At 38.2% G+C, this 12837-nt stretch overlaps 1 protein-coding gene and 1 long non-coding RNA gene across 3 annotated transcripts in view; one reads left to right on the top strand and one right to left on the bottom strand.

Moving 5' to 3' along the window:
• Positions 1 to 529, top strand: part of LOC121086876 — a 34238-nt gene extending 33709 nt beyond the window's left edge. Inside the window, exon 3 of the long non-coding RNA XR_005827461.1 lies at positions 390 to 529. This is a non-coding gene — a long non-coding RNA (uncharacterized LOC121086876). The remainder of the gene's footprint in view (positions 1 to 389) is intronic.
• CTNNA2 (catenin alpha 2) overlaps positions 1 to 12837 on the bottom strand; it is a 515720-nt gene that overhangs the window by 73672 nt on the left and 429211 nt on the right. The gene's annotated exons all lie outside the window — the stretch shown is intronic.

Raw genomic sequence — 12837 nt, 5'->3', positions numbered from 1 at the left:
GCTCATGTAGTCTTCTCTAAATAACAGATACAGTTTTAAGCTACTCACATGTACGTACATTCACATGTATAAAAAAATCGAATTGCATGCAGGTCAACAGCATATTCACTCATACTACAGGAACAAGGGTTTTCCACTCACTCAAACTCCCTTTGGACTTCCTCCATATCAGATTTAGTTGAAAGAACTTTAGGAAGTTTCTGCTTTTGGTAAAGTCTGAAGTAAACCTGGCTTGAAAAAAATTAGTGGGTCTTCGACTGAGATTTTTGAAAGACAAGAGTGTTAGAAGCCTCGTGTACTGAAAGCTTAACTCAAAATGCCAAGAACCTATCATGGGACAAATTCAGTGAAGTGCTGTTAATGCAGTCTGAATCTCCTCCGTTTTCTAGGACCATTCTTGTGCATGCTATGGTTATCGCCTATACAATGGAATGGAAGTGAGATGAAAAATGAAACCACTTGAAAAATCCTTCTACTTTACTATTTTCATAACTGAAAAAAAAACCCCATTGGTTCATGTTCAGTTACAGAGATGCCAGTAAAGAATACAACAAAAGGGTATTGTATTATGTCTGATCCTTTACTTTTAATATTAGAGAATAATAATGATTTTAGATATTAATAAAAAAGATATTCACTAGGAGTAAATACTGATTCTTTTTTTTTTTTCTTTCTTTCTCTTTTTAGATGGAATTTGACCATGCAACTCTTTTTTTTTTCCTGAAACAGGTCAAGTTTCTACACCACACTCACAATCCCCAACTGCAATAAACATGCCTGACTGAAAGCACAAGAAACCCCCTACTGTGGTCCAAAGACCTACTAAAACCAGTGAGGTGCAATGCTAAGATGCATCTGCGATTTTAGAACGACTTTCCAGGTCACTGCGATTTTTCAGCAGGATCAGCCCAAGCATTCTCTATGGAAAACGGGAAAGTAAACTGGTTATGGAAAAGGCAGGTGATTGTTTCAGAGCATTTTTCCAATTTACACACAAGAAAAACAATTCTGGAAATCTCTTAAATTTAATTTGTAAAATTATTCAAGCAATGCTGTTGGCCACATAGAGTAGAGTACTGCCCAGAACTAGCAACCTGCACCCTCAGCTAGAACAGGCTAAAGCTGTTCCATTTACTGTACACGAGGACCCAATACCACAATTAAACATCAAGGCATGTATCTGTTAGGGGTTCTCTGTTCCACTCTATCTTTAAGTGACTGAAAATTCAGGGACTTTAGAATAGTGAGTCCAGATGTTAAATCCCAGAGCTGAAATCAATAGAAATGTTTTATGCTTGGACAGAAAATTCCCTTAGGAAATACAGATGATCCTCCCTCATTTCCATAAGAGTGTGTTTCTGAGGCATTCAGCTGGAACACAATTAATTGATAGTCAGTATTAGTGAGGAACCCGTATGCCTCCTGGCTGGCCAGCAAAGAGGGAGATGAGGGCAGCAAAAAGGGCTTCTCCTGAGGTTCACTCCCACAGGAGTTGGGAAGTGCAGCAGGCCACTCAGTTTCAGATATTTGGGATCTCTCCCTGTGTCTGGCTCACTATAATTTCATAATTTTCTCTCTATACATGTGCATCCATTGCTGAAGAAATAAAGAGCAAGCAGCTGTAGTAAACCAAGCAGAAGAGCAGGACTTAGTAAGAACATAGTTAAGACCAGATTCCTGTTTTAATTTTAACTGGTCATGAGGCAACATAGCATTGTACTGATAAAATGCAGCATCTTTCTCCTACAATAAAGCAGCTTATAAAGCTCTAGGGGTTCTGTTCTCTGTTGTCCATCCATTCAGGTGGGCCAAAAAGCTGATATTCTGTTCTAAACCACACAGCTAACATGACTGCTGAGTCTAGGTAGTATAGCTAGAGTTGATTAATTTCATTTACTGATCTTCTGAGTTACAGGTATAAATGTATATTGCATTGCAATGGTACACATTTATTTTCTTCCTTTCACAAAAAGCAAATGTAAAATGTCCATCTACAGGAATTCTTTCTGCATAAGTCAGAGACCAGCGACCCATCTCAGTGCTATTTTACCTCTGTTAGCAGAATCAGGTTACTTTTCTATTTGATTTGTCAGCAGGTACAGGCTTTATTACACCATTCTTCCATAACTGGTATATTCATACTGAAAAAAAACCAGTGAACAAAGAATGTATAGGAACACCAAAAACTATAGTAATATCTCAGAAACAACAGACAACAGAACTTTGAACCAACAGTAACTGTTATTCTCCAAAGGATGCAAAACTTCCAGATTTTCTTGTTTTGGTATACCAACAAACAAGGAAGAAATTCATGGTGTTCGTGTATTAATCCTTTCTGGTCAATCTGCAATCAAGGCCATTGCTATTATAACTCCAATGAATTATGATCAAACCTATACTGAAATACTCAAGGGGCAAGAGGGCAGTTGGTGTCCTATGGAAAGAAGATTTACAAGACTGCAATGTGTATGAGTTGATCCCATAAAACAATTTTGACAACATACTCCTGGCAGTGCTATAATTAATAGATATTAATAGCAAGTAGTTACCAAAGCAATCCATCTATCTAATAACAGTCCACTATTTTAACAAACTATTCAGTGACGGAACATCTAGAACAGAGATGCATGCCTGACTAGGCTGTGATAATGAAATGTTATTTATATTATCAGGAAGCTTTATTTTGACAGCTGTTGAAGAAAAACAGGGTATTGTGGTAGGAACTCAACAAAGTTCAGGATAGGAACAGAAGCTTTGAAGATATCAACACAGTGTGATATTAAACACCCCAAGGTATAAACAAATCACAAATTATAATTACTGTTCCCTAAAGAAATGTAGCTTGTGAGTTAGAACTAATCTTAGTTAGCTGACCAGCGCAGATCAGGCTGAACTTGGCAGGGGACACAAAGAATAATAACAAGGGCTTCTACAAGTATGTCAGCTAGAAAAGGAACATCAAAGAAAGGGTACCCCCTGATGAGCAAGACTGGCAAACGGGTAACAACAGTGAGGAGGAGGCTGAGGTACTCAACATTTTTGCCTTATTCTTCACTGGCAGCCTCTCTTCACATACCTCTTGAGTGGATGGACTGCAAGGCAGGGACTGGGGGAACAAAGTCCCTCCCAGTGTAAGAGAAGATCAGGTTATTGGTCTTGGGAACTCCCTTAGAAAGGAGGATCCTGGTACTTAGTGAACTATCAGCCTCACCTCTATGCCTGGGAATATCATGGAACAGATCCTCCTAGAAGCTATGCTAAAGCACATGGAGGACACGGAGGTGATTTGAGACAGCCAGCATGGCTTCACCAAGGGCAAGTCTTGCCTGCCCAACCTAGTGGCCTTCTATGATGGAGTGACTATGTCAATAGACAAGGGAAGAGCTATCCCCACCCCACCCCCAACATCTTTATCTCTAAATTGGAGAGATATGGATTTGGTGGGTTGACTGTTCAGTGGATGAGGGATTGGTTGGCTGCTCACATCCAGAGGGTAGTGGTTAGCAGCAAAATATCCAGATGGAGATCAGTGTTGAGTGGTGTCCCTCAGGGGTCCATAATGGGACCTATAGTGTTTAATATCTCCATCAATGACACAGCAGGATCAAGTGCACCTTCAGCAAATTTGCAGATGACACCAAATCAAATGGTGTAGTTGAAACGTCTGAGGGATAGGATGCCATCCAGAGGGACTTGAACAAGATCAAGAAGTGGGCCCATGTGAACTTCATGAACGCAGCCCTGCTGAGAAAGACTTGTGGGACGAAAAGCTGGACATGAGCTGGCAATGGGTGGTCACAGCCCAGAGGGACAACATCAAAAGAAGCTGGGCTGCACCAGCAGAAGTGTGACCAGCAGGGCAAGGAAGTGATTCTGCCCCTCTACCCCACTCTGACAAGACCCCACCTACAGTACTGCATCCAGCTCTGGAGTCCTCATCACAGGAAAGACATGGACTTGTGGGAGCAGGTCCAGAGGAGGGCCACAAACATGATCAGAGGGATGGAGAAGCTCTTGTATGAGGAAAGGCTAAGAGAGTTGGGGTGGCTCAGCCTGGAGAAGAGAAGGCTGTCGGGAGACCTTATTGCAGCTTTTTAGTACTTAAAGGGGGCCTGCCTATAAGAAAGATGGGGACAAACTTTTTAGCAGGGCCTGTTGTAACAGAACAAGGGGTAACGGTTTCAAACTAAAAGAAGGTAGGTTTAAACTAGATATACAGAAGAAAATTTTTACAATAAAGGTGGTGAAACACTGGCATAGGCTGCCCAGAGTGGTGGTAGGTGCCCCATCACTGGAAACATTCAAGATGAGGTTGGATGTGGCTCTGAGGAACCTGGTCTAGTTGAAGATGTCTCTGCTCGTGGCAGGGGAGTTGGACTAGATGACCTTTATAGGTCCTCTGCAACACAATATGCTCCACAATTCTATGCATTTTAGGGCTCAAGCTGAGCAGATAAATAAAGAATTATATAACAGTCTATTACAGTTTATAGTGATTGATAAGACAGGTGGGATCATCTTAAATTCTATGTAAGCATAGCAACTTCTTCACATGAAAACCTGAAATTGGATATGCAGAACTAGGTAGGCTGCTACCCTGCATTACTATCTATGTAAATACTAGTTTATTATCATTAAGGGTAAATGTACCTCTAGTGCTTGTACTTTGTCCATGACCCTGCCTTTGAGGAAGGTTAAGATTTCTGACTGGTGTGCTGGTCATCCCCTAAATTGCATGAAAGCCCACATCTGTGTCAAGATGAGTGTCTTGACCACTGAGGGAGAATTCAGCTTTATATTTTACTTGGCCTACTGGACAGCCTGGAAGCACTGGTCAGCACAATCATTTATGCAGCCACAGCTCATGCTGCATTTCTCCAGCCATCAAAGGAAATACAGGAGACATGGAAGGAGGCTTGAAAATAAGATGAGGAAATTAGTAGAAATGAAAGAATATGGGCATAGATAGAAACTGGATACATTACAAAAGTAGAAGTCTGATAAACCCTCATAAGGACTGGAGGAAAAACTGCAGGTATTTCATGAAAAGGAATATTGCTGGTGTGAAAGAATCTGAGATTACAATGGTAGAAGGCACGTAGAATGCAATTATTTTTTAAGAAATCAAGACTTATTAGTTCCCTTGCTCATAGGCAAAACCTTGTAAAAAACTGATTGCCTTCACAGGGGTGAGTGAAGACATTTTTATTTAGAGCAATACTTTAAGGGACTTACAAAGTTCAGACACAGATTGTTCTTGCATGTATCCAATTTTTCCACAGACTCACAGCATGGTTGGGGTTGGAAGTGGCCTCTGGAGACCATCCAGTCCAACCCCTGCTAAAGCAGGTTCCCCTCGAGCCGGCTGCACAGAGTCACGTCCAGGTGGGTTTTAAGGAGACCCCACAGCCTCTCTGGACAGCCTGTGCTAGAGTTCATGGTAAAGAAGTTCTTCCTCATACTTTGGAGGAACTTACTGTGCTTCAGTTCATGCCTATTGCCCCCATCCTGTCTCTTGGCTCTACTGAAAAGAGCCATTTTGTGCAATAAAAGCCTATTAAATATTTTTAAAATAATTTAATAATGGTTCAACAGAAATGCACAGTTATGACATCTGCCCAGAACAAGAATGTGTAGACAACGTAACCAAATTACATGTCCCTTTTAAACTCCTGTCAGTATGCTTTAACCCTGGCATGGAGAGAGCTCACACTGGCTCAAAATATCATTTAGTTTACTCGTCTGTTTAGTAGCCCTTTTTCGTGCTAATACATCCCCTTTTCTCTTGGAAAACTCATATTTATGATACTTACTTTTACAATATGAGCGTCTGACACCAAGAAACAAAGACCCAGAGTATTTAACAGAAAACCAGTATGTGGGTATAAGACATTTTCCCATTTCTGTATATAAAAAACTAGACAATCGATTACTCCTCCCTTTTTGTCCTATCACTGTATATCCATACTTTTTGTATGACCAGAAACAGAGATGACTTTTTAAAGAATTGTTTAATAGCAGCTGCATTTATACCAGTATGACAACCACAGCCAAGACAGACCTGAGCACATGCACACACTCATCCACCTTTTTCAACTGTAAACATAATCCTTAGCAGAGATTTAGCCTAAACTAACTGATCCATATAACACATGGTTTCTCTTATATCTTTTAGAATGATTTATCACTGAGAAACCTTACACCTTGATCTGTTCTTATAAGTAGGTAAAGGACAATGAGGTGAGAAAAATTGCATTACATTTAGTTCTCTTTCCTCCTCTGAAAGGGATATACATTAAAGGAAAAAAACAAAAACAAAAGCAAAAACCCACTCAATTATTCAATCTGCTGGAATTCATATCCTCAGATTGTATTTTCTCTTAATTTAAGATTGCATTCATACTTTTTTAATAGAATTTTGTTTTTGTTATAATACTAATAAAAATGTGGAAATATTAATCTTAGTTCTAAAGTAAATCATATGGTTTATTTGATTAAAAACTGTTATATTCTGACTCAGTCTTACATTTTACCCCAGTTCTCATGCATTTGCAGTTCTATGCGTGAAAGCTGATTACCTTTTCAAAGGACCATTATTAGCTCATAAATATCCAAAACCATTTGAACAAAACCAGAATTATTTCTTGTGCATTAGAGTGCAGTTTCTGGCTTTTTCTTTGAGTCCTCCAAAACCCCATAACTGCCATATGAATGCAGCTCACATGCCAATAGTTTTTAATAATGAGGGTTTATATCAAGAACTCTTCACGGGACTTTTAGCATTAAACGTAAAATGGGAACAAGCGTATATCTAAGAAATCAAAACTGACATCAAAATTCTAAACAGGACTGCAGACAGAGATCTTTAATTCACTGTGCTTTAATTTATGGTCCTCTTCCCGTGCAGAGATCAGGATAATAAGTCCATTGTCTCTGCTATTAGACTTAATGGCATTATCAGTATGCGCCTCGGGCTCCTTTGCCAACTGCTAGTTCAAAGCCTGCGGCCAGTGGGTCCATGATAAAGCTGCAGAGAACCTCTCCACTGGTCCATCTTAATATTTTTTCAAGCTTTTGATTAATTTAATTCAAAGTAACAGATAAGTCTCAATGTCTCAGTATTAAATTTCAAAAATGTCAATGAAAACCAGCAACTGTTTTGAGGACACAAACCTTACTAGCCTCTTAATGCCTCATTGAGGAATGAGTTTACCTGATAGGGCACCCTGAGGAATTCAAGTAGTGAGAGATTTAATAAATTGTGTGAAAAGCTTCACTTGGCTCTGATACTTGACGAGAAAATACAAATCTCTAAGAAACCAGGATTCATAATGTCTACCGTTTACAGAACTGCTCGTCTAATAAAAGATATTACGTCTTCCTAGAAAACTACAGCAAGATTTGTACGTCTGACAAACCTTTAACTAGGAGGGAGGAGAGTTATTGTCTTTCTGAGGGGTTACACGTTGATTATGAGAAGACAGGTTTGGAGAAATAAGACTGTTTAGCATGCATTTGTAGGGACTCCTGACTTTTGTGATATGTTGAAACTAACACTGTTAATATCACTCTGGACATATGAAACCCTAGACTAGACTGAGGAGTTGCTCTGGAACTTTGGTTTCTTGTTTCTGCAAGAACCTTTCAGTAATTCACCTTTAAAATTAGCCACAGGTAATTGAAAGAGTTATGAGAGTAGGTTTTTCACTTGTGATGATTAGGAAGCTACCCTTCATCATCCTGCAGGTCATCATTCAGTTTTCCAAGATCTGTCTTTAGATTAAATGATTTCTGAGATATCATCCTGGAACAGGGAAAAACTGAAAAGCATAGGAAATGCAAGGACACATGCAATAAAATGGAGTATTATTAAGTCTTTTCTCAGGCCTATTCCATGCTATTTTGAGAAGCAGTAATTGCACCCATGAATATGTCCAGATAAGCTGATGGATGCTAACAGTACTTTTTTTGGTTTGTTTGGGGTTTTTTTTACCCACAGATTACCTATTTGTGGAGCTGGTGGGGAATAAGACCTTCCTACATCCTTCTTTAGAGGTAGGCAAATCAAGTTTCTTTTAATGTTGGGAACATTCTGGCTAAGTTTGATTAGTTTTGTCAGGAGACTAGATACCACAGGAACATCCGTTTGACTGTACCAATATTAATACAATATTACTGTGAGTTGTAGAAATTTGAGCTCAAAGGAAACTTGACAGATGATGCTCCTGTCTGAAGGCAGGATTAGGTGTACCTAAACCATCCCTGGCAGATGTTTGTTTCACTTAGTCTCACAAGTCTGTGTCGATACCAGTTGTAAGGATTTATATTCTTGTACATTAAACATTTAATTAGAGAAAACAAATAGCACTAGTGTGTGATGAGGTCAGATTTACTAAACAAACTGCAACAAGTGTGCACTAATCCGAGCTCAGGGCCCATTCAAATGCATGTTAGCAAGAAGAAAAACAAACAAAATACCCCCCAAAATAGCACACATACACACACCAACAAACCCATTTTTCTTTCTTCTGCATATTTCTCCTTTGCAGACTCAGTGCTAGCTAAAATCTGAATCTGAGCTATTAGATTTTGTGAGTGAAGAAATGAAGGAAAAAATATTTATCTACTGTACAGCAGTAAGGATATCTGAGTCCATTAGGACTATCTTCACATGCCTCTAATAGACTCACAGAACTTTAGTACCTTAAAAAAATGCAAACCAAAAAACCCCAAACCCTTAAGATGGGATCTACCAAGAAGCTTCATACATCAGTGTAGGTGACATTTTTAGCTAAAAGGAATTTTGACATTCCTTATTACTGTGTGCATTCCTTTGCTTGAAACACCACCACAAAGGATTATTGGCTAAGTCTAAACAATTCATCTTGTAAATTAAATTTCTACATATTATCCAGGCACTTAAGGTATATTTATGCACTTGGAAGACAAAAGGGAAAAAAAAGATATTAAAATGTATCATTGAAGGACTTTTCTTTCCCTGACAAGTTATCTTTAGAACAGGTTCTGGTTCCTGTGATCTGTTTAACCCATTTTTATCGCTGTCTATGCTCACATGTCTGCAGCATCTTAGCCTCCCCAAATAATGCAAATATAATGATACAATTTCTGATCACTACTTACGTTATTTAAAATTGACCGTGGTCAACTCATTTCTATTTAGTAAAAAACAATCCCTGTTCTCACAGTGAGAAACACCAACATTCTCACCAACAGCGAGAAGCCCTGAACACATTAAAACATGTTAGCAAATTTTAAATATATTTTTTTTACAGTATGTGTGTGAAAATAAGAGATAAAGGAGGTTCAAGTGCAGCTATAAAAAATTAAGCATGTGCACCATGAAGAACTGCAGATCACATTCAACATTTCTCTCCATGGCACAATTCTAAAGTAGAATTTAGAACTCACCAACTCTAACATAGAATCACCAAGTCTCTTCATTCAATCCATCCAAAGAGACAAATCTGAAGATCCCCAAGTGATGTACAGGAGCTTTGTTCCACTTCAGCAGAGCTTTAGAGATTTACACCAGCATTGGCTCATATAACACGCGCTTTGGTCAATAAATTGTAGCTTTGACAAACCAGGGTAGAAATGAATTCCACTATCCATCCGCCAGCGATACACAAATGGTATTAAATGTTGCTCTGTTTTCACTTCTCTATACATACACAATGGCATTTCAGAAATGTTTATGGGTCTCTATGTAAAAGTGCCTCTGTAGTGCCAGTCCATGTATAGAAAGAGGTAAATAAAATAGGATTTTCTAAATGTGTCAATTAATCACAAAAGCTTTTATTTCATTGGCATTACAAAGACACGATTGGTTGACTGAAGAATGTGTTGTAGTCTATATGTTAAAAAGAAAAAAAAGAAAAAAAAAAAAAGAAAAAAAAAAAAAGAGATATCATTGGTACCAGAAACAACGTAGTACAAAACCACATTGTTACTACATCCTTTTATTCTTCTAACTTGCATCTTTTTAATGGTTAATTTATTATAAATTTGCTGAAGAGCCATCAGCATATATTTGCAGTACTACAAACTGGAATTTATTCATCTGGCTGCACACTGGGATTTGTTTAGTTATCTGGGGTCAGTGAACATGTAACACAGTTTTATAAACTGATATTGAACAGGAAAAAACTGCATTAGAATAAAGCCAGAATAACAATAAGCCAAAGAATTAGTTGAGTATTTCTTGCTTCAGCTGCTATATACACATTTATTTCACTGTCAGGAAGCTAATGCTTTTTATTGTTATTATTTTTTAAAAGTCCTTTCCTTCCCTTACAATATATTTTTTAAGCTCTTTCAACCCCTTGACAGCTGCCATGCTGACAGCCTCCTGCCAGCTAAAAGGGCAGGGGAAGGAGCAGCACAAGTGGTCTGACAGTGTGTGGCGGAGCCAAGCGTATGACGGGGTTTTGTCCCAGAGACAGTGATTCCCAAATGGCAAAATGTGTTGCAACTTTGCAGTGCTAAAAGCTTTTAATGCTAGTTTTTACTCTGTCTTCCTTCAAAAATGACAGCTTGCTATCAAAGCATTGATTCTTTTCCTTCTATATATTTAGCATTATATGGTCATGAGCATCAGTAAAATTAATCCTGATTTACATCAGTGTGAGTGACAGGAGAAACGAACTCAGTAGTTTGAGGATAACAGCTGTAGAAAATGTTTATTTGCATAAACAGAAGGAAACCAATTTCATTTTTGAGTCAATGGAAACATGACTTACCCTAGGCAGTTCCCATCTAAGAAACTACCTCTTCTGAAAGAATGACAGTCAAATAGTATGGAAGCCATTACCTGCTACCTATTATGCTAACATTACACTGTAGTCTTAACACATAAAGAAACAATGTAAAATCATTCAGAATTGTGTAGTAACACAAGACTGCTGTTTGAATTAGGCTGTGAACATCTTGCTGCAATGCATATTCACCTGTTTGGTTAAAATTACAAAAGAAAAATAATGTCACACACACACACAGATACTCATGCAGCTGTTCAGGATTCATTGATTATGAAAAAATTAAAAACAACATTTTTTCAGTTTATCAGTCAGGGCAAAAAATGCTAAGTTTTCTTTTCCTAGGTGTCAAAATCCAATATAAGTAATGGTAAATGGACTTGTGCTGAGGCTATTTGAATAGAACATATGTTGAGAAAACACTGGTGTACTGAAGATCAGCTTTAGAAGTTCACAGAACAGCTGATTTTCATGTTGTGTTATTCCCAGTTTAGGCAAGCATTCAATTTGCGAAGGGAGCACAGAGGTGATTTACATTTAATATCTCGATCTCATTTCAAGAGAATGGCTTGAACTCAAACACAGTCAAGTTGAAAGCCTTAATGTTCTACTTGAATTCACATGATTTATGGAAGAAAAAAAACCTACACTGTTTCCACAGGCTGAGAAATGCTAGTTTCATCCGCATGGACTAAAAAAACCCCAAATTCAAACAACAGACACTCAAAATAACATTTAACACTCCAGCTGACATTCAACACTGACATTCAAATGAACATTCCCACTAAGAATAAATCTTCTGAAAAATCCTAAATATAAAATAGGGCAGATACTGCATTCATCTATATTGGTATAGTACTGGACTGAACTCATGTTCTTGCTCTGGATTTACACAGCGTAATTGAAGCCTACCCTTCAGCCTTCAGCCAAATGCCAAATGTGCCACTGAGAGTGTTCAGCTGACAGTTCTTTCCCCTAAGAAACAGTATTCAAATTGGAATTAAGAAAAAATGCCCAAATCTGCCAGTGCAAGCTGGCAGAATTATCTTGAGAGATTCCAAAGTCTTTTGAAGCTTTTTTATCCATTTTCAGAATCACTCATTGGCTTTTGTGAGCGGTTCTTCACATTTGAACTGCACTCTTGTATTCCCAGATGCCCTATAGGGAAGTACTGCTCTTCATTTTTGGTTAATAAACGGCTCTCTTTTTCAAGGGATGGTAGTCTCTGCTTTCCAGTTCTTTATATGTTCATCTCAGTATATGAGAAAGCGACCATATAATGGCAAAAGTTGACAATCTTTTCTTGTACTTCTGTGCTCCTACCTCAAAGAGACCCTTATGGTTCTTTGGATGTCTAGGTCACACCACAAGCAGGAATAGTTAGTCCGTGCCATGCTGGTATCAAAGTGGAGAAAAGCAAAGCTAATCACTCAAAATCAACCTAATAAGCATACACAGACTGGCAGTGCTTGCTTTCCGGACAAAAAGTAGTACATCAGACCATAGGCTTCCATAAAGCTCCCTAAACATTGGTGAAGACAGAAGAAACACTAACACTACAAGCTTCAAGCAGCTCCCTGAGAGTCTACCTTTTATAAGCTGCCCAGCATTTACTCTGCAGAATAGAAGCTCTTTATTTATGAAATTCCTACACAAACTCTCTTCTTTTCTCCACTCCAATTCCGAGGGAAACTCTTTCCTTTATACAGTGCATAAGCTAATTGAAAAAGAATTCCTAACCAACACAAATAATAACTATTCTATCAAACTTGAGGACAATTTGTGAGGATTGGTGGAACTAGATGTTTCTTCTCTAGATTGCTGGCACACAGGCTGTTTTCAAATTAACTAAAATAATCATCTTCCTTAATACTCACTGATAACACAGCTGCCGCTATCAAGCAGTTTTCTTCCTTAACAAGCTAAAACCTCAAATCCGCTGTAAAAAGGTAGATAATGTACAATTAACTGGTCTAAATTTGGAGAACATTTTAACTTATCAGTGATGCTCCAACTCTGCTTTACAGGGAATTTATCTTTGTCTGAAAAAAAAAAAAAAAAA

This window comes from Falco naumanni, chromosome 1, assembly GCF_017639655.2.
Source record: "Falco naumanni isolate bFalNau1 chromosome 1, bFalNau1.pat, whole genome shotgun sequence".
In the NCBI taxonomy this organism is placed as follows: Eukaryota; Metazoa; Chordata; class Aves; order Falconiformes; family Falconidae; genus Falco; species Falco naumanni.
The sequence above is the reverse complement of the archived record's forward strand: the minus strand, read 5'-3'. Positions and strand labels throughout refer to the sequence as shown.